The 20,657-nt window shown below is 39.5% G+C and overlaps 1 long non-coding RNA gene across 1 annotated transcript; it reads right to left on the minus strand.

Moving 5' to 3' along the window:
• Window positions 1-3,578: 3,578 nt before the first annotated feature.
• On the minus strand, window positions 3,579-19,617 carry LOC121398271. Its single transcript, XR_005964216.1, has 7 exons — window positions 19,416-19,617; window positions 15,539-15,748; window positions 13,641-13,682; window positions 11,888-12,152; window positions 9,675-9,884; window positions 8,177-8,218; window positions 3,579-3,751 (listed from the first exon to the last, which is right to left on the minus strand). It is a non-coding gene; the product is annotated as an uncharacterized LOC121398271 (long non-coding RNA).
• Window positions 19,618-20,657: the final 1,040 nt, after the last annotated feature.

Consider the following 20,657-nt stretch of genomic DNA (forward strand, 5'->3'; position numbering starts at 1 on the left):
GGGCAGCAAACTGGAAAATGAGGTTCAACGTTGATAAATGCAGGTTATGCACTTTGGCAAAAATAATATAAATGCAAGTTATACACTAAATGGCAATGTGTTGGGAGTTTCCTTAAATGAAAAGGATCTAGGGGTCTTTGTAGATAACACGTTGTCTAATTCTGGGCAGTGTCATTCTGTGACTACTAAAGCAAATAAAGTTCTGTCTTGTATAAAAAAGGGCATTAACTCAAGGGATGAAAACATAATTATGTCTCTTTATAGGTCCCTGGTGAGGCCTCATCTGGAGTATGGGGGCAGTTTTGGACTCTAGTCCTTAAGAGGGATATAAATGAGCTGGAGAGAGTGCAGAGACTAAGTGCAACTAAACTGGTTAGAGGGAGGGAAGAGTTAAATTATGAGGGTAGACTGTCAAGGTTGGGGTTGTTTTCTCTGGAAAAAAGGCGCTTGCGAGGGGACATGATTAGACTTTACAAGTACATTAGAGGACATTATAGACAAATAGCAGGGGACCTTTTTACCCATAAAGTGGATCACGTACCAGAGGCCTCCCCTTCAGACTAGAAGAAAAGAACTTTCATTTGAAGCAACGTAGGGGGTTCTTCACAGTCAGGACAGTGAGGTTGTGGAATGCACTGCCGGGTGATGTTGTGATGCTGATTCAGTTAATGACTATAAGAGGGACTTGGATGATTTTTTGGACAGACATAATACAAAGGCTATTGTGATACTAAACTCTATAGTTAGTATAGATATGGGTATATAGAATTTAATTAAAAGTAGGGAGGGGTGTGTGTATGGATGCTGGGTTTTCATTCGGAGGGGTTGAACTTGATGGACTTTGTCTTTTTTCAACCCAATTTAACTATGTAACTATGTAAAGTGTAAGGGTATGAATGAAGTTTTGCTAGGCAGAAATGAACGTTAGTGAACATTCGTTACGAAATGCTCACACTGACAAATTTACACTAGAGAAACTTCACCAGCGTTCGGCTCCAGAGACCCAACTTCGCATTTTACTGAATTAGCATATTGGTAGCGAATTTGCGCCTGTCGAAAAAAATTTGCCTTTTAGTGAATTTGCCCCAAAATGTTTGATAACATTCAATAATGTTTCATAACCCATTATTATCATGAATTTGTTTTAGTACTTGTGCTCTTGTGATTTAAAGTTCTTATACAGGTATCGGGTGAAGTGCCAGAGTGAAGCATGAAGCGCGTCAGATGATTACACAGGTCATAGTCCAGGAAGTGCGTTTCCTAAATGATACATGTTCGTTGGTTTTTAAAGAAAGCTTGGAAATAAAAATTTTTTGAATTTTTAAACTTGCTTCTTGAAAAAAACCTTCCAAATCTCTTGCTACAATTGGATCTGCTATCCAGAAACCCATTAACAAGAAAGCTCTGAATTACAGAAAGGCCATTTCCCATAGACTCCATTATAATAAAATAATTTAAATTTCTAAAGATTATTTCCTCTTTCTGTGTAATAATAAAACAGTAGCTTGTACTTGATCCCAACTAAGATATAATTAATCCTTATTGGAAGCAAAACCAGCCTATTGGGTTTATTTAATGTTTACATGATTTTGTCACAATATTTTTGATCCACAATGCAAATTCTTGTCCCAAAATGCCAGCGTCATAGAAGTGAGGAGAAGTGCCTGTTGCAATGGCAGTTAGAATGTCAAAACATGTTCAATAACCCTAGTACTGTGATGCTAATTGGACACATTTGTAGCGATGCAGGATTCGGTTTGGGATTCGGACAGGATTTGGCCTTTTTTCAGTAGGATTCAGAACCGAATCCAAATCCTAATTTGCCTATGCAAATTAGGAACAGGGAGGGAAATCGCGTAACTTTTTTTGTCACAATACAAGGAAGTCAAACATGTTTTCCCCTTCCCGTCCCTAATTTGCATATGCATATGGTATTCGGCCGAATCTTTCACAAAGGATTCGGGGGTTCGGCTGAATCCAAAATAGTGGATTCTGTGCATCCCTGCACAATTGTGTTGAAAAATTTCTGATGGAATTGCGTCACTCCTGGTACTCAACATCCTGGAATGTCTTGACTTCTCTGCTACTACTACAAATTTGGCAGTACACCCCATTGTTCAACATGAGTTCAGTGAATAGAGTCTGTGCTGAACATACTTTTTGCCTGCATTTTAATCACAAAAAATACATGTTTTTTGTTATTTCTTTAAACAGGACAAACAGGGAATCTGAAGCTACTCAATGTTTGGTCGTTGAGATAATTAGATTATCATCATACAACCTCCGTTTATTAGCAGGACTCCTTCATGAAGGGGGATTATCTGTGCTGGTGGAATTATATAATCTGAGGGTTTGTAGTATCAATTTTTTTGGAAATCGATTATACAAAATTTTTACATGCAATGTGCAAATAATTTTCATTGCAAGTGCTTGGTCATATTTCATATTTACATTGTCCAGCAATAGCTTCTGCTCAAACAACAGTTCCCAGCATTCTTTGGGCTATCAACTTGGAAAGTGTCGGAGCATGATGAGAATTATTCTATGAAACTACTACTGAGACTAAGTGGATGCCTTAAGTGAACTGTTCCCATGGACCGTCATATATTTTCTGGTCATTTTCAGGTAGTTTCTTTGTGCAAACGTGCAGTACGTGACAATATTAATGATGCACCATTCGGTCTTTAAGCACACATTACATAGGATAAAGACAAGAAAATATGTCTGGTAAACATAGGTTTGTAATGTTTCTTCTTTGTCATCAAACATAAGTTAGTCTTTATCACTGTGAACTGGCCTCAGGGCTGGAACTAGGTAGGCAGAAGAGGCAACTGCCTAGGGCACAATAATAGGGGTTGTTGGGCAGCTACCTTTAACATTTTCTTCTGCCTACCCCTACTCTGCACCTCTCAGTCCTCTTCGTTCCCTCCTCCCTCCCCTCCATCGATGTACCTCCCTCTCGTCACTCTCCCTCCCCTCCGTCTCGCGCTTGCGCACATGCGTGGGACGGGGCTTGGTGGCTGGGTTGCCTAGGGCCTGGGCCTGACTGGCCTCTCTAATTCCAAATAAACTCAATTATCTGCTAGAGGCATTTTCCATCAGTCAGGGGTAGGATTTGCAGTGTGCATATTCCCTTTATATAACAGTAAATCCTCTTTATATGTGGGTGAGTTCTAAGGGATACTTGACAACAGTTACCTACAAATAATGGACAGGAATTGGGAAGTGCTGAGGGTAAAGTAAAGTCCAGGCACAGGAGCTATTAAGACACTGGTTCCCAAACTTTGAGGCTACAACCACCACAGGGGTACTATGATACTGGATCGGGGTCTGGGTTCAATTTGAAGGTTTGTTGGGGTGAGATATTTAGAGAATATACTGTATCTAGATTCTCTTGGAAGCCCATCTTGAAGCTCAGTTTGGGTGAGATTTATGGTAGGAAGGGAACTGAGAATGTAAAGAGCAGCACAAGGAGAGGTCAATCAGTCAGCACAACATTTGTTAATATTTTCAAGCAATGCGTGTTCTCCAATGGCCACTTTCCACTGTCACTCAGTAACTGCAGCACCATGTTTCAATTAAAATGTCTTTATTGTATTTTATAAAGCATTACAGCAGTGATTCAACTAACATTGTCTTTTATCAAGCTATACATCATCGATTTCTATATAAATTACAGTACCAATAGTTCATAAAATGTATCCAAACATACGTGATCCTTATGATAAGTCATAGAAGTCCATTTGAACACCTGAAAAAAAGGGATAAATACGTATAAAAGCTCATAATTTACCTAAAAGTTGGGCTGAGGTCATACTCTTTATTGAGACCTAACAAATTTAACGTTTCTAATTTTCTAATTTTACACTTACCCTTATTTGCACTTTTATCTAATTTTACTAAGAGGGAACCCAGATTCCTTCTTTACTTTATCCCACCACTTAGTCAAGGAAGTTGTCAGGAGAAATTTTTCTTAAGCAGAAGAACATCAGCCTTTTTCTTTCTCCTGACAACTTCCTTGACTACTTGGTGGTCAGACTGGTGGGAAAATGAGCAGCAAGTGGCGCTGTTGTAACAAAATTCATTTATATTAACAATATATTTATCTCTTAATATCTTGGATTAAAAAAAAAATTATGTATATTGCAAAAGTGTTTAGAATAGCACCCTCTTTAATTTTATATTCACTTATTTTTAAAGGGCACCTGTTGGGTAAAAATTTTATCTCCAACCAAAGGTGTGGGCTAATAAAGCCCGCATTCTGGTTGGGGATAACAGTAGTTTTTTAAAAATGCTGGCTCTCTTGGTCCACACCTTTGGTTGGGGATAACATTTTTACCCAACAGGTGCCCTTTAAGGTTTTTTTTACCTTCCACTGGTAGGTAGGTTAAAATGTTGAACTTGATACAGGTGTCTTTTTTCAACCTAACTTACTATATCACTATGTTACCAGGTTTACTCCTTTAAAGACCTTCTTAAGAAGAAAAGGCTTAAAATACTGACATTTAAAGAAAACGTGATATCAGGTAATGTATTATTGATCTTCTGAACAAATACATCATCAATATAATGTGCCCATTTCTTACAGTATGAAAACGGTCTGATCACTTTATATACAAAAATAGGTGTACATTGGGGGTGCTCGTTATGTTTTTTATATGAATTTTTATATGTATGTTTATATGTATTTTAGGAAAGACATAAAAACATATCTTCGAGGATGAGGATGTTAGGGATGTTGAGCTAATTTCTCATCTATCACTTTAAGACTTAAAGGGATACTGTCATGGGAAAAAACATTTTTTTCAAAATGAATCAGTTAATAGTGCTGCTCCAGCAGAATTCTGCACTGAAATCCATTTCTCAAAAGAGCAAACCGATTTTTTTATATTCAATTTTGAAATCTGACATGGGGCTAGACATATTGTCAATTTCCCAGCTGCCCCAAGTCAAGTGACTTGTGCTCTTATAAACTTCAATCACTCTTTACTGCTGTACTGCAAGTTGGAGTGATATCACCTCCCTCCCTTCCCCCCCCCCAGCAGCCAAACAAAAGAACAATGGGAAGGTAACCAGATAGCAGCTCCCTAACACAAGATAACAACTGCTTGGTAGATCTAAGAACAACACTCAATAGTAAAAACCCATGTCCCACTGAGACACATTCAGTTACATTGAGAAGGAAAAACAGCAGCCTGCCAGAAAGCATTTCTCTCCTAAAGTGCAGGCACAAGTCACATGACCAGGGGCAGCTGGGAAATTGACAAAATGTCTAGCTCCATGTCATATTTCAAAATTGAATATAAAAAAATCTGTTTGCTCTTTTCAGAAATGGATTTCAGTGCAGATGTCTGCTGAAGTAGCACTATTAACTGATGTGTTTTGAAAAAAACATGTTTTCTGATGACAGGATCCCTTTAAAGCTTGATCTACAAAATCAGTTGATTTGGATTTTAAGATTATTTTAAGATAATCAACTGTCATCTCACCTCAGCAATATAACTATCCCTGTTCATAATCAGTAGAGCCGTCTATCAAATGACCTAAACTTGATACTCTTCTTTTGTTAAATTATCAGGTAAATGTAAATCCAATTTATGATATTTCCCCTCTAATCGATCTATTGACAGGTTTTTGTGCTGCAATTGTCCTTGTGAGCTCTTTCAGTACAGGATTGGGACCTGTTATCCACAATGCTTGGGACATGGCGTTCTCTGGATAACAGATCTTTCTGTAATTTGGATCTTCATACCTTAAGTCTACTAGAAAATGATTTAAATATTAAATACACCCAAAAGAATTGTTTTTCTTCCAATACGGATTAATTATTTCTTAGTTTAGATGAAGTACAATGTACTGTTTTATTACTACAGAGAAAAAAATAAATAAAACAATTTGTATTATTTTATTAGTCAATGGACGGTCTCCTTCTTGGGCTTCCAGATAATGGATCCCATACCTGTACATGATGCCTATTATTGTATTCATGCTATGTAAGTTGGCTCGCAAGGTTTACTAAAGAATATCGCCAAAATTGTCTCCAAATATAGACAAACCTGTTGCCATTTTTTATTGCCACCTGGAGAGTGGGGTTATGTGAAATTAAAAAACATACAAAAACTGTATTGTACAAAAATTGTATAGTGGGTGCGATGTAAATTCAAGTTTTTAACAGTGAAAATGAGTGATTGCACTGGGGAAGAATGATACTGATTCCTGATTACGTAATTACCCATAAGTATACTTAATAATACATTCATAAATTTCTAATAAATACTATTTTATATAAACTATTCATTAGTGTGGCCATTGCCAGTGGCACCAAGAAAACCCACAAGATTTATATCAGATTATGCAGTTAACCTAAATGAGCACCGAAAAACTTCCCAGAAATAACCCTGGCACTAAATACTTTTATTGCGTAATTAACTGCACTTATCGTAAGACAAATTTGTCTCATCGCACTTGAGTAAAAATGTGAGCGGAGTTAATTTTCACGCAAGAATATTCACAGCGTTAATGGGCGATGGGTTATAGGCAATTTTGTTAATCTGATATAAATCGCTTCAGGGCAGCACTACTTAAAATGTGCAGTTATGATTGCACATTAGGGGCAGCTTTATCATAGGTCGAAGTGAAAATTCAAATTAAAAAAATTTCGAGCTTATTTTTGTGTACTTAGACTAGGGAATAGTACAAATTTGATTTGAATTTGAAAAAAATACAAAAATTCTAGTTTCTAAATTTATCATGTCCTGTCTCTTTAAAAATTCGACTTCGAGTTCGACCATTCGACATCTAAAACCTGCCGAATTGCTGTTTTAGCCTATAGGAGCCCTCCTAGAACCTATTTGGACTCAATTGGTGGACTGGGCTACTTTTATAAATGAACCCCTGTCACGGTCGGCACCCTACACCAGAACAGATGCCAAGCACCCTGGTCTCGGCTCGTACTTCACCAGTTAAGTGACCGCCTTTGGCCTCGGGAGGAGCCCTCGGCGTACTCAGATGCCACCTGGACTTAATGAGAGGTACAAGGCATAAGTTCTGGCAGGCAATGGGGCACGACTGTTTACAAGGATGCTGGAAGATAGGAAGCCACCAGGAACAGGCAGGCCGGGCCAGCACAAGCAGTTAGAATAGTCAGACAGGCCAGAATCAGGATTAGAGATCGTAGAATAGTCGGAAAGCAGGCAAGGTCAGGATTGGAGAGAACAACATAGTTTCAGGCAGGCAAGGTCAGGATTGGAGAGATCAGAGTAGCAAGCAGGCAAGCAACGGTCAAACACAGTAGATCAAACAGGAATCTCACAGAACAAACACCCAGGAACAAACTAATTGAACCTAACAACGGGCAATTTGCTGAAAACCAGATTCCCCTTTTAAACTGTTTGAATTTCGCGCCAATTGCGCGCTGGCGTCATCACGCCAGCGCGACTGCACCTTTAAATAATGCGTGTGCCCTAGAGGAGCCGGCACGGAGCAGGGAGCAACGTGACGGGCGTCCACGCCAAGGACGCGGCGTGGACCCCGCTGCCGCTAGACCACCAGGGTTCCTTACAACCCCTCTGTGTTTAAACCATGGGTAACTGTGTGGAGGAAAAGAGTGTTACACCAGAGTAGTAACCTGTAACAAGCAGAAGGTTGTTGTAATTACCATTACTACAGTTAAAGGAGAAGAAAGCTATGGGGGCAGTTTTTTGCCAATAGATTAGCTGCAATAGTGCAAGCTAGAATGCTATATTTATTCTGCAGAATGTTTTACTACACCTGAGTTAAAAGCTCTAGAAGATCTCTCTGGTGTTTCTTTTGACAGAGGACTCAGAGCAACATTACTTTGAGGGTTTACTGGTGTATTTATATAGACCTTTCTGATAAAGCTTACTTAGTTTTAGCCTTTCCTTCTCCTTTAAACCCTGAGCTAATTTCTTCCTGGTGGCCGTGGCTTATTGCCCCCATGTTAAATTATGGCAGCATTGTGACATCCTCAGACATGGAGAAATAAAATATAATTGGAGCCTGGATCAGGAGAAATCTGGCTGATAATTTCAAATTCAGTTATTAGTAGTGATGAGCGCATTTTATCGCCAGCCATGGATTGGCTGAAATACACGCCTTGACCTTTAGCAAACTTTATCCCTAATTCTCGGTCAGATTAAATCAGAAACAAACTTACATGTTTATTCAGGCTGCCTTGGCCTTAGCTTGGATTTTGTGGCTGAAACACAGAAGAAACAGACAAATTTACTCATAACAACACCTTATCCAACAATTACCTAAGTGTGTCCTGTAGAAAATGCAGTGCTGATTGTTCTGGCATTGTTGCCACTGGTGCATATTTGGGTTGTGTGGAAATAACAGAAAATAATATGAATTGTGCAGATTTAGAAAGAATGTTCTTGTTACACATCCACCAACATTATTCAGCAAATACGAACAGTATAAGAACTATGTGCAAGGGACTGATAAATAATTTCCTGATTTATTGTGCAATCCCCTAAAGTTTGGCCACTTCAGGACTCCTTAGTTTATGGAGGGAATAATGCTACACTTCTTGGGTCAAACATGACCGTTAGCTCTCCCAAGTTTGGCAACTATGTGCCAAAATGCCATTTAGTTCTAAGGTTTTTTTTTTTGCCAGAGACTCTGTTAGTTAGAAGGGAGTCAAGTTGGAGTTTATTATTAGTGCAGGATTTAGTCAGGGGCTGTTAGATCTTGTCATAGGTCTCTCTAGAAGAGATAGGCAGGATAAGGACTAACTTGTCAAGCAGTTTTTGGCTCCACCAAGGAGTATTAGGGCAGAGACACACATGGAGATTCGGGGAGACAAATTGCCTCTTCTTCAGGTGACTAATCTCCACAAACTGCCTTCCCGTCAGCTAGAATCGAAATCGCCGGCAGGATGACACTGGGAGCGCTTCATTTTTTGAAGTCGCCCAAAGTTGCCATTGACATTGTTGCCTAGAAAGGGAATCAGTGTACAAGTTTTAGGGACTAGATGGTCCCCCCCCCCATTTTCCCCCGCAGCAGCCTAACAACAGAACAATGGGAAGGTAACCAGATAGCAGCTCCCTAACACAAGATAACAGCTGCCTGGTAGATATAAAAACAGCACTCAATAGTAAAATCCAGGTCCCACTGAGACTGATTCAGTTACATTGAGTAGGAGAAACAACAGCCTGCCAGAAAGCAGTTCCATCCTAAGTGTTGGCTCTTTCTGAAAGCACATGACCAGGCAAAATGAACTGAGATGCACCGACACACCAATATTATCACCAACTAAAAAATACACTTGTTTGGTTAGGAATTAAATTTTACATGGTAGAGTGAATTATTTGCAGTGTAAACAGTGTCATTTATAAATAAAAACAGCACCATATAAAGTATGACAGAATCCCTCAGTTCTTCTGCCTATCACTTTGTTATAAGGACTCCTACTCCCTCTTATGCAGTGTATGGTGATGTCCACTGAACTACTGTGCTGTTTGGCTAACGCACTTCATACTTATTGACCAACAAATTAATTTAACATTTTTTTTTTTAAATTGCAAGCAAAAAACTTTGTCTTGTCCAATAACTCATTCTAGACATTGTCAGACCAGTGAGGGATGTAGTGTATTCGATAGAGTTAAGTGCAATTCGATGTTCACAAAATATTTATGACTTTGCCATACCTTGACTTAGAATATTATACAGTTTTTTCCTCTTTTCCTCCACATCTTTATCTTGGGATTGAGATTTGATGGAGTCTTTATCACTGACACTAAAGAGGAACAGGTCACTCGCCCACTGGCCAATGCTCTTCTGGCTCTGTAGGATTCTGTTCTTCTCTGACTCACTGGAGTCGACCAGATCATCAATAACCACAATTACTTTGTCTTTTCCTGAGCACAAAATAGCACACATGATTAAAACACTCAAAGTTTCTCATTTACCAATGAAGCCACTAATGAGAATTCGTTAAAATGGAAGCAGATGTGATTGGCATTCTATCATTTATTGAAGTATCTGGAAAAGACCCTTGTTACACTGTTTTTAGGAGTCAGAACCAGAGGACAGAAAGTGATACAGGCCTATTGCTTTCATCTGCAATTGTATTTATGTCTTTAAAAAACATTGGAAATATTTGCATAATATATAGATGAGAATTACATTCTCTTGTATTGTACAAAAAATTTTTTTTTTTGAGTTGAGGACACCTTAGGACACAAACATAGTTAAAATGTGTACATTGAACAATTACTTACATGGACTGGTCAAATATGTTCGGAAATCTTGTCTTGGAAATGCCATTTACGTCATTACTCTACATACTGGTATGGGACCTGTTATCCAGAATCCTTGGGACACTGGGATCTTTCCATAATTTGGATCTTCATACCCAGGGGGATAACATATCAAAATATGAATTTTTCTGAGTGATTTAATTTAAAAATGAGCGACAATCCAAATCGGACTATTTGTATAAAGATTTTTTTTTTCCTGAATTACTCGATTTTTCTGGCTTTTTTCAGAAAAGCCCAAATTTTTTGGATTTTTGCCCAAAAAGTCCAAAATAGTCGGCCTTTCGGGCTAATTCCAGCAAAGAGCACAGAAAATTCCAAACGGGATAGAGACCTCTCCCATATGACTTTTATCCAACCTCAGTTGGTCTGAGATGCCGGATTTTCAGATTCTGACTTAATTAATTAAATTTAAAAAAAAAAAAATTCAAGTTTTTGTTCCCACTAAAAATTCGGATTTTATATGAGTTTTTGGCATTCTGTCTTTAATAAATAACTCCCACAGTCTACTAAAAAATAATTTAAACATTGAATAAACTCGATAGGCTGGTTTTGCTTCCAATAAGGATTAATTATATCTTAGTTGGGATCATGAACAAGGTACTGTTTTATTATTTTTAATAGTTTTATAAAGGAAATCATTTTTAAAATTTTTGATTATTTGGAGAAAAATAAAGTCTATGGGAGACAGCCTTTCTGTAATTTGGAGCTTTCTGGATAACAGGTTTCCTGATAAGAGACCCCATACCTGTGGAGCTTTCTGGATAACAGGTTTCCAGATAATGGACCCCATACCTGTACTACTAACTAAATAATGACCAATGTCATAGGAAAAAACATTTTTTTCAAAATGAATCAGTTAATAGTGCTGCTCCAGCAGAATTCTGCACTGAAATCCATTTCTCAAAAGAGCAAACAGATTTTTTTATATTCAATTTTGAAATCTGACATGGGGCTAGACATATTGTCAATTTCCCAGCACCCCCAAGTCATGTGACTTGTGCTCTGATAAACTTCAATCACTCTTTACTGCTGTACTGCAAGTTGGAGTGATAGCACCCCTCTCCCCTTTTCCCCCCAGCAGCCAAACAAAAGAACAATGGGAAGGTAACCAGATAACAGCTCCCTAACACAAGATAACAGCTGCCTGTTAGATCTAAGAACAACACTCAATAGTAAAATCCCATGTCCCACTGAGACACATTCAGTTACATTGAGAAGGAAAAACAGCAGCCTGCCAGAAAGCATTTCTCTCCTAAAGTGCAGGCACAAGTCACATGACCAGGGGCAGCTGGGAAATTGACAACATGTCTGACCCCATGTCAGATTTCAAAATTGAATATAAAAAAAACAGTTTGCTCTTTTGAGAAATGGATTTCAGTGCAGAATTCTGCTGGAGCAGCACTATTAACTGATGTGTTTTGAAAAAAACATGTTTTCTGATGACAGGATCCCTTTAAATACAAGTTGGGGAACTGCGGGAACAGCATTCTCTTTCTGCGTAGACCCCCAAATCAAATAACCTATTGCATTGGGTGCCTTACACTGTTCACAATGTTGGTTTTCCGGCAAATTGAAATATATGGACAGTACAATCTTCTTACCCAAAATTCCATACAGGTATTCCAGTTCTTTATCATAGAGTGAGTCTGTCACGTCGGTGATGTTTAATCTCCCTCTTCTCTTGGAGTGATACAGGATGGCAAATGTATAACCAGAGACGTCATTTAGGAATTGGGAGAAATTGTTTGAGATGTTTATAGACTGGGGTTCTTTCACTAGACTGTTGAATTCTTCTGTTTGTAGAAGGTTTATTATCCATTCATAGTTTTCAGTGGATTCTCTGGAGCAAATTGCAACTGTCAAATGCTTTTAATAGGAAAAGGAACAAATTATTAAATTAAATATATACATTACAATACATAATGATGATATCCCACTTCCCATAACTCAGCCTGCAGCCTTGTGCCTTTATATGGTCACAGAACAACCCCTCAGTGACTTCTAATATCCTTATCATTTACAGTAGGGGGTACATTATCCCTTATAATACATGAGTGATACTCAGAGTTCCCTGTATAACTCAGCCTGTAGCCTTGTGCCTTTATATGGTCACAGAACAACCCCTCAGTGACTTCTAATATCCTTATCATTTACAGTAGGGGGTACATTATCCCTTATAATACATGAGTGATACTCAGAGTTCCCTGTATAACTCAGCCTGCGGCCTTGTGTCTTTATATGGTCACAGAACAACCCATCAGTTACTCAGCCTGTTTTATTATTACAGAAAAAGGAAATCATTTTTATGGATGGAGTTTTCAATAAAATAGAATCTATGAGAACAGCCTTTCTGTAATTCTGAGCTTTCTGGTTAATTTGTTTCTGGATAACAGATCCTGTACCTGTATTACATGTTACCAATGCAGCTAAAGGACAAAGAAATTTTGCAACCCCAGTAAAATGTCACCCATTTTTTTTGCACATTGCCTGTTAAGTGAACATTCAGGGCTCTGCTCTTGGACCCTCAGTGTCCCTGGGGGCCTATCCTATTGGCACCCCAAAGTGAATTGCAGTTTCCTTATTTTTGAAAGACTAAATCATATAATGTCTTTCTGATTCTTTACATTTTCAGGTGGATCTTGTGAATGGCTAAACAGCATTTATCTTTTTCAGCTCACTAAGATGTCATACAAGAATAATAGAAATAATAATGTTGTTGGTGCAAAAGAATAACTGTGCTTTAAAGGAGAACTAAAGCCTAACTAAAGAAGTAGGTAGAAATTTTGTACATGATATTTGGTGCTGTACCAGCCCAAGGCAACCACAGCCCTTTAGCAGTAAATATCTGTGTCTCCAAAGATGCCCCAGTAGCTCCCCATCTTCTTTTCTGCTGATTCACTGCACATGCTCTGTGCTGCTGTCACTTACTGAGCTTAGGGACCCAATCACAATATACAGTACACATAAAATAGAAATGTCACAATATAAGGCTGATTAGAAATTAATACACATAATTACTACATGGCAGCACAGAAACCAGTGCAATTAGCATCAGAATTGAATAATCAGCAAACCTGTAGCATCAGCTTATATTACAGGGGAGCCTCATTTTCTGCTGGATAATTAGTGACGAGCCCTAAGCTTAGCTTCTCAACAGCCAATCAGAGCCCACTGAGCATGTGAGTGTCACAGACACTTTCCAAGATGGTGACCCCCTGTGACAAGTTTGAAGTCCTGGATCATTGCTGCTATTGACAAGCTGGGCACTTTAATAGAATAATAATAATAGTAATAAGTCCCGCAGAGCAGACTAAACAGGGAGAGAAAGTGTTTTTTATACTAGATGTTACTTACTTTTTTTTATATTTAGGAGCTTCCCTGGTGGTGATTTTGTGGCTACAAAATAAAATACAAATAGAGTTTCAGTTTACAATATTATGTGGCAGTCAGAGGTATATGCCCTTTTTACACGTTACCTATCAGGCCTCCAGCATTCCTTTGGTCCTACATTTGCATATGATTTATAGCAGAAGGTGCTGGGATTTTCTTTCTTATGAGAAGTCTAGGGACCCGTCAGTGGCATAAAAAATCTTCAGAGGGGCCCAGCGGACTCTGAGCCCTATCCTCCCGCCCACTTCCAGCTCAGACTCTGCCCACTCCCCGCCTAGACTCCACCCACTATCCACCAAGTGCCGACGCTCTTGGCTTGATTTCCGCAGCTGGGGAAGGGGGGTTCTTGTTGGCTATAGAGGAAGCAGAACCTTTCCTTTGTAAAGACCCTGGATATTTTACATGTAACTTACTGTATGTGGGTTGACATTTAACTCTTAGACTTTTTTTTTTTTGGTTATAATTATTTTAAGGGACACCATTAGCCGTCTATACAGTCAGTATTTTTGGTTTGCAGAAAATGTGGAATGTCTGGTAAAAAAGTATTTTTTTACTATAAAGAATATTTCTATAAATATATTAGCTTTTGTGCTAAAAGAGGGGAGACCATTTTGTATGACACGTGTGACTGTATAACAAGCAATCCTGTCCTGCTTCATTTCATCAGCCCAACCATTAAGCAATTACTTTTGGTTAGACTACAACCATATGTTAAGCTGGCCATACACTATAAAATCCACTTGTTTGCCGACATCGCCAAACAAGCGTATCTTTCCCCGATATGCGACCGATGGCAGGGCTATACTGGGTTAATCCAAACTTTCGGCCCTAGGGCCAAACGATCGGATTACAATGAGGAGCAATGGGCTCCGATGGGTCGATCGCATGAAAAATGAAACCTTCCCGATCGATAACGTGGCCAGATATAGATCTGGAAGAACCGTCGGAAGCCCCCATACATTGGCAGATACAGTGCCGAATTGGTGTAAAGGACCAATATCGCCAGGTTTAATCTGCCCATGTATGGTCACCTTTAGACTACAAGTTAGAAAATGAAAGCAAACATCTGAAACTTTTGAAAACTCTAAAGTAAGGTGATCTCCTTTCACCTATTTCATATTAGAGTCCTGCGTGGATCTAGTTGGCCAGACCCATGTCCAATCTGGACTCTTAGAACCAGACCCACTAGCCCACTATTGAGCACCATGTCCATAAAACCCAAACCCAAAATTTGGGAAGTGGGGAAATGTGAGCACTTTAATCCAACCCAGGACCCATGAAAACCAGAAGTGGCATTACTGATGGGCAGAAGTCATCTCACTAGGAGATGGATCAACTGGGTCAGGGGAAAAAATAAGTGGTAAGTTTGGGAGTTTGGGAAATGTAAACCGGCAATCGTCCAGTGTACCCAAGCAGGGTACCCCACACACTGCCCACATGGTTAAGGGAACTGGGGTCTTTCTGCACAAAACACAACCACTTTATGAGTATTCTGCGGGTTCCTGACCCAATGCAAAACTCTCTTTCGTGTAACAAATACCACTTAATCTTTGGAATCACCATTGTTAGTAAATCAGCCCTCTAGCTCTAACTGAGTGTAATGCCTTGAGCTCATGAAACCCGTCTGAAATCCAATGTAAGCAGCACTCCTGCCCTGTGAATGAGATTTGAGTGTGTGTGTCAATGTGTTTATTAACGTTTTGCTTGTTTAAAGGAGAATGATGAATTAAATCATTTAAAATCTGGTCTTTACAGAATTCATTTTTATATACAAAGAGGGAAATGCATAAATCCAGTAACATTAAGCAAAATGTCTACAATTTTACCATAAATTTTAGCACAAGGTAGAAAGAGCAATTTACCTTTTTGATTTTTCAAGACTTTTTTTATACACTTCAGGTTAATTTCCACTTAATTTTCAGATCTGCCATCATTGATTGAACTTCTATCTCTATTACTGAACAAGAGCAAAGTTTTAAGACCGTTATGGCTGATCTCTTTCATTCTTTCTTTCTTTGCCTTTTTGCTGCTGTCCTTCACATTATCAATCACCACAATGACTTGTTTCTTCCCTACAAATATAAAAAGCAGACCTGCCATTAAGATTTCTTTATGGGCCAAAAGTTTCTTGAGTGTGGGGATGGATCCGAAAAGCCCGTAATGACCCTCTAAAAAGTTATCTTACCAGGTTTGGTGCCTTATGTTTCTTTTCCAAGGTAGAACAATACATCTCTATAATGCTGTGTCCTAATGTCCATATTAGACTGGGTAAATAGACTATATTAGTAAAGTTTTAACTAATATAGTTAGTTAGCCAAAAATTTAATGTATAAAGGCTGAACATAATAGCCAGAACACTACTTCCTGCTTTGCAGCTCTCTAATTCTGAGTTAGTCAGTGACTATAAGGGGGGCCACATGGGACATATCTCTACAGTAAGTTTGCAGTTGGGGGGTTTTGCAGATAACAAGTTGTCTAATTCTGGGCAGTGTCATTCTGTGGCTACTAAAGCAAATAAAGTTCTTGTATAAAAAAGGGAATTAACTCAAGGGATGAAAACATAATTATGTCTCTTTATAGGTCCCTGGTGAGGCCTCATCTGGAGTATGGGGGCAGTTTTGGACTCCAGTCCTTAAGAGGGTAATAAACGAGCTGGAGAGAATGCAGAGACAAAGTGCAACTAAACTGGTTAGAGCAGTGATCCCCAACCAATTGCTTGTGACTAACATGTTGCTCACCAATTCCTTGGATGTTGCTCTAAATGGCCTCAAAGCAGGAGCTTATTTTTGAATTCCAGGCTTGGAAGCAAGTTTTAATTGCATAAAAACTACATATAGTGTAAGTAGAGTCTCCCGTAGGCTGCCAGTCCACATAAGGGCCACCAAATAGCCAATCACAGAACTTATTTGGCACCACATGGGACTTTTTCATGCTTGTGTTGCTCCCCAACTCTTTTTACATTTGAATGTGTGGGTAAAAAAGGTTGGGGACCCCTGGGTTAGAGAGAGGGAAGAGTTAAATTATGAGGGGAGACTGTCAAGGTTGGGGTTGTTTTCTCTGGAAAAAAGGCGCTTGCGAGGGGACATGATTAGACTTTACAAGTACATTAGAGGACATTATAGACAAATAGCAGGGGACCTTTTTACCTATATAGATGATCACCGTACCAGAGGCAATGAGCGGCCAGTTACTAGGGGCAGCAGGAGACAAGGTTCTCCAGACCATTGCCGCAAAGCTAGGGGGGCCCTTTGTCCTTCACGCTCCAGCCCTAAAGCTTACAAGGGGTTGGGATAAACCAATGGACCTCTGTTGAGATCCCAACAATGTAATGTGCCCTCAGGTGGGGAAAGAGCCTAATGGCCACACATACCCCCCCCCCAATCCATGCTTTTAAACCAGAGGCTATTGCACCAAATCCAGAAAAAGGGCACAAGTGCTATAGTGACAGTTTAAGAAAAAAGAAAAAAAATAATTAAAGAAAAATGCATAATTTAAACATTTCAATACACCCAATGGGGTAAAGAGCATTGTGCTGTAAAGTGCTTTTGTGAAGTGCGATAGTGACATTGAATCATATTGATTTGCATAAACCATGATTTTCCAGCACCCTAGGGTTGCAAGGCCTGGGGCACAAGGCCTGGGACACAAATCCCAGACTCCATAACTGTAAGCCCTTTGGCCAGATGATCAAGCAGCTCTCTGCCACTCATTGGATGTGTCCACATTAGATGCATCCCTTAGTTAAGATGCACCTCATCCACTTCACGATCAAATATTTTATACTTTGTATTATCCTAAAGGCCAAGAAAAGAATGAGGATGTTATGAAGTGCAACAGAACAGCTCAGACTAAAGAAAGCCCCAGGTCCAGTAGCTGAGCTTTTTTAAAGCCTTCTTGTCGAGGTATTTAGAGACTGCTTAGGAAGAGGCATTTTGCCTCCCTCTATGAGGAACTCCTCTTTAGGATACCTCTTCAAGGGCAAGGATCCCACAGAAGTGAAGAATTGGAGGTCTATGGTCTTCTTGAATACACATAGGAAGGTTTTGGTGAAGGTTTTCTTCTTGGCTTATTTAAATTTGAGGCACATTATTGTCCTGTGAGGAGCTATGCCAAAGAAACAATGTCCTGTGACAGAACCATATCAGGTCCCTTTTATTCAGAGAGGGTTTCACAAATATCCAAACAATAACCATGCAACCTCTTACGTAATACATAGTGCTCTTTTCCCTCAATTGTGTGTGTTGCATTTCTATAGCAACTAAATGTGGTTTGACTTGGTTTTCAGTATGTGTAACTAGGCTGTAACTAGGGTCAGGCAGAAGCATTGGGAACATTATTAGAAGGTGCACAGCTCTGAGTTCCCTTTTCTAAAATCACATGTTCTGCACCCTTTGCCTCTGGCCCAGCAAACTCACCTACTACCCAATACCCAATAGGAAAACAATTAGAAACCTTTCTCAAATCTTTCCTAAGCAGAAGAAAATCAGAGCAGCCTCTTTCTTCCTTGACTACTTGGTGGTCAGACTGGTGGGAAACTGACCAGCAGGTGGCGCAGTTGTAACAAAATTCATTCATATTAACAGTACATGAATCCCTTAATATCTTGGAATAAAAACAAAATAAATAATGAATGTACATTGCAAAAGTGCTTAGAATAACACCCTTGTCAATTTTACATGAACTTATTTTAAAGGTTTACTTGCCTAAAACGTAGATTGGGATCTACCAGCAGACCTTTAGCTGGTGATCAGTAGATCTAAAGACACTGTCAACCAGGGCTGGAACTAGGGTAGTCAGAGTAGGCACGTGCCTAGGGTGGAAAGCTGGGGGTGCTTGGCACATACCTTCTCTGTCGCCTACCTCATGTCTGGTACCCTCTCTCCCCAACTGTCCGTTGTATTCTCACACATACACACTAGCGACAATTCACGCATGAACGCGCTCAGCTATCGCTGTTACCGGCCAGGTTGCCTAGGGCGTCTGGCCGGCCTGGCCCGGCTCTGCTGTCAACAATCAGCTTGTCTAAATCACCCTCATATTTCATTATTATTATTATTATTATTCATTTATTCTGTTAAGGTTACATAAGAAATGGTTGTTGTGTTCATTTTCTCATAAATCATTTATATAAAAGGTATCAATCAATATTTAAGTAACATTTACCATGGAGCAGAATGCTAACAAAGCTATTATGGATGTAGATCATAATGGGAAATCATGACTATAAGTAGACCTTGCATTAGTAAAGTATGGGCACCCCTGCATTAAGTGTTCGGATATTTACTGAGAGTTGGGGCAATGGATTTACACTCAGTGTCACCACAGGAGCATCAAGTAAAAACTGCATTGATTGGAGGCACAAAGGAAGATAAGAGCACACATTGCAGATCAGATTTTTCTGGGGCAAGCTTCTCTCACCGCAAATTGTGCACCTATTGGAGAAGCTCACTCGGGCATCCAGTAGAATTGTTTTCTTTTATTTGACAAATTTTTATTTTAGGGTTGACTTGCCCTTTAAGGAAAACAAAGGACATGAGTCATTCCTGTCTGAGAAATAACCTCTGGGTTTTTTTTTGGATGGGAGAGTGAGCCTAAGGAGTACACCCAGGGACCTGGTAAATTTTATATAAATATCTACAAATCTATATATTCAGAAAAGAATTGGCCAGAAACCAATAGGTGAGCAATGAGAGTTACTTGGCTTGAAGAACAGTTTGTGCATAAGAAAAGTCACATTACCGTTCGTTGCTGCTCCTGCTTGAAGTTCTCTGATTCTTCTCTTATTGTTTGGGGTCCCTTACACTTCTAGATAAAGTCTCTATAAATGTTATTGGTTTCTTTTCCGCTTTTATAGGTACAGCTGCACGAAATCTCTTCTTTCTCCGGAGACACACTCCTCCAGAACAAGCAGCATATAAGAATAGTGTGTGTTATACGCCTGTCTCACATTCCTCCTACAGCTCTTTCACTTTCACTCTGACTCACCCAAAGCAGATACAAAGGAGAATATATAACACCGGAAACTGCTGAAATATAGAGCTAAAAACTTCTTTGCTTCATCAGTAACAGGAATTGTCATTTGTAACAGAGATATGAAGGTGCTGTAGCAGATCATAAGGGCTGTTTAGGGACTAAGCTGCAAGTGTGGTCCCACTAAAGGGGACCAAAATGTTGCATTTGCTGATGCTGTATTTTATAGGCACTTGGGTACAAACAAAAGTTCTTGCACTTGCATAAAGTTGCCCAAAGTGTCATTGCATCAAACCTGCTTCTTCTACTGAACTGGGCAAAAGGACATCGACTGGCCCACCAGGATACCAGGAAAACCCCCGGTGGGCCCAGGTGTCAGTGGGTCTCTTGCTTCTAACCATGTGGCCTATTTCATTGTCATTCCCTACTCCTTAATGGTAAAAAAAAGAGGCTTAATAATGGAAGTATAGTATAGTAATAATAATAAAGTATAGTAAGTAGATATAAAAGACTAGGAGAATAAAGTGGTTGACTTCAGAGAGGAGGAATAATATTTTGGAAAGCATGCCAGTCCGACCCTCAGGGGCCCATTCACCAAGCTCGGGTGAATGAATAGAGGGGAAAAAAAGCTTGAATTTTGAGTAGTTTTTTGTGCTCCTCGACTATCGAATTGGCGTACATTTGCCTGAGTAGAATGATTCGAATAGATCGAGCGCAAAAATGCTGCGACTATTCACCATTCGATAGTCGAAGTACTGGATCGAGCGCAAAAACGCTGCGACTATTCGCCCATTCGATAGTCGAAGTACTGGATCGAGCGCAAAAACGCTGCGACTATTCGCCCATTCGATAGTCGAAGTACTGGATCGAGCGCAAAAACGCTGCGACTATTCGCCCATTCGATAGTCAAAGTACTGGATCGAGCGCAAAAACGCTGCGACTATTCGCCCATTCGATAGTCGAAGTACTGTTTCTTTTAAAAATATTTCGACTGCCTACTTCGCCAACTAA

Source organism: Xenopus laevis, chromosome 9_10L (assembly GCF_017654675.1).
Source record: "Xenopus laevis strain J_2021 chromosome 9_10L, Xenopus_laevis_v10.1, whole genome shotgun sequence".
In the NCBI taxonomy this organism is placed as follows: domain Eukaryota; kingdom Metazoa; phylum Chordata; class Amphibia; order Anura; family Pipidae; genus Xenopus; species Xenopus laevis.